The sequence below is a fragment of the Protobothrops mucrosquamatus genome, unplaced genomic scaffold (genome assembly GCF_001527695.2).
Source record: "Protobothrops mucrosquamatus isolate PMUCROS unplaced genomic scaffold, P.Mucros_1.0 scaffold5850, whole genome shotgun sequence".
In the NCBI taxonomy this organism is placed as follows: Eukaryota; Metazoa; Chordata; class Lepidosauria; order Squamata; family Viperidae; genus Protobothrops; species Protobothrops mucrosquamatus.
The window spans coordinates 46955-49559 of record NW_015391695.1 but is presented as its reverse complement, the minus strand read 5'-3'; positions in this window follow the sequence as shown (position 1 = coordinate 49559).

The following is a 2605-nucleotide window of genomic DNA, read 5'->3' as shown; positions in this document are numbered from 1 at the left end:
AAACATTTGTTAAGTGAACTTCGCCCTATTTTATGATCTTATTATTGTTGTTGCAGTTGCTTTTTTAGTTATGAAGTTCAAAAATGTCATTCTAGGTGTATACCATTTTGTCCCGTCTGTTGACCAATTTAGACTTGTTATAAAGGCAGGATATACAATACAGGTAGTCCTCGACTTACGACCACAATTGAGCTTCTGTTGTTGAGTGAGACATTTGTTAAGTGAATTTTGCCCCAGTTTACGACCTTTCTTGCCACAGTTGTTAAGTGAATCGCTGCAGTTAAGTTAGTAACACAGTTGTTAAGTAATCTGGTTTTCCCATTGACTCTGCTTGTCAGAAGATTGCAAAAAGGGGATCACATGATCCCGGGATACTGCCAACCGTCATAAATATGAATCAGTTGCCAAGCATCTGGATTTTGATCACGTGACCATGGGGATGCTGCAACGGTTGTAAGTGTGAAAAATGGTCATAAGTCACTTTTTTTCAGTGCCGTTGTTAACGGCATTGAATGGTCACTAAACAAATTGTTGAAAGTCGAGGACTACCTGCAGTTCTTTGTCGAAATATGGTTAAGACAACCATGATTAAACCAAACCTTGGCTTCTTGGGTGATTAAATGCCTCCTGGCACTTGCTTAAAAACGTGTGGCTTACTTTAACTGCGTGAAAATTACTATTCATGGTCATTCTGAACTTGGTTAACTACAAGTCCATACAAGTTGCTCTCATCTCATACCTACATTTAATTATACTGAGGAAGCCGCGGGATGCTTCCTCTTTTGATGAGGAATCTAGGCACTGGGTGAAAAATTTAGAAGATCAAGATGACAGAGACAATTTGATCCCCAGTCTTGGAGAGCAGATTGAACTGTGTTGATGCTTTCTTTATGACATAATTATGTACAATCATAAATATTAAAGTTATTACTTTTTATATGAGTAAACATTAGCACACCCAGTAAGACTAGAGTGTTAAGTGTTTAGTTCCAACAATTCTCCATTAATATAGGCACTGTGGGTGAGTTTGTATTATAAAAGCTTGGACAATTCCTCTCCCTGAACAACTGAAATCCAATTAAAGATTTCTGCCTGGTTCCCTTGATTAACATGAAATAAATTAGACAATGTTATTGTTGTTTGGCATTAATTATTGTGCAGGTTAGTTTATTTCAATCAAATCTCAAGCAACCTACTCTGTCCCCTCCTCCATCCTAATCTTATAATTTCAGATCTAAAGAAACAAAATAATTTTAGGAACCCTAATAAGCAAATTCCTACTAATGGTTTCTAATAGTTGCAATTTTCCTCCTGTGCAGTACAAAATTCAGAGCTATGAAAATGGGTAATAGATTTCTGATGAAAATATGCCGGGATCTCAGAAAAGATAGGGCTGCTTTAAGCAGTTGAATGCAACAGGAAAGCCAGAATAAAGAAGTGAATGTTTTAAAGGGATACTATGGTCACCTTCCAGCAAATTCTGCAGTATCACAACTCTGTTTCTCACGCATTTTAATCTTTCAATCACTTTAAACTTCAGTGTTGGATGGCAACATCTGGTGGATTGCAATATAAAATTGTTTTGAAATTGATGAATAACTTTAAATGCACAACCATTTTTTGGGTTTTTCCAGATGACTCCTTTCTTGCCATTACTGTTTTTTTTTTTAAAAAACAGTTGGCTTTCTTTCAAATTTCCCATACATATTTTTATTTTAATGTGTTGGAGTGTCAGAAATGTTTTTGCGGTATTTAGTGATATTTATGTGAAACACTGATGTCTTTGGCAAAAAGGGCTACACAAGTACAAATAATATGCTTTATGGAATAATTTCTCTCTTGAGCTACCAAGTAAGAACCTGAATAATAATTCCACTAAAATAGGTGGGGAGACTCACATGAATCCACAATGATTTTTGTTTCTTCACTTGTCTTTTTGGCAGTTTCTGGAGTTTTCTAGGTGGATCCGGCTACAATTGCCCAAAATCAGTGACCTGGTTTCCTGCCATTTTAAGCTGGGAATCACATATGTACTGCAGCATACTCTCACAAACAGGCTTAACATTTAAGAGACACAAAACCCTATCCTAGTCTATATAACCCTGCTTGTTTGTTTATTCGTGTCAGAAGCATCACAATTAAAATAAGGCACTGACATACCGTATTGTAAATTTTATATTTTATGTAATTTTATATATGTTTAATTTGACTAGAACTGGTCTTTGATCGGTGTAATTAACACAAGACAACGTGACGATCCAGGAGTTCACACGTGACTAGTCCTGTGTTTCTTGTCCATATGTATACACATCAACAGACGTATAGTGGTGTGAGTGTTTCCCGCCTTCGGTGGGGATAGCCCCATTTGTTCAGAGGGTCTCTGGATCTTTCCATACTTCCCAGTTTTTGCCAGAGCCAGGTGCCAGCTCCTCCGTTCAATTCATCCAATGTTGGTTCTTTGTAGCTTTCCATAGGTCCACTCTTCTTTCAAATTTTTCAAAGTCTTCTGTCGACCTAAGAAAGCTTTTCCTGAATTTTAGTCTCTGATGTATACCCCTGTTGTAACTAAGTTGAGAAATATATGAAATGGCAGGAATTTGCCAAG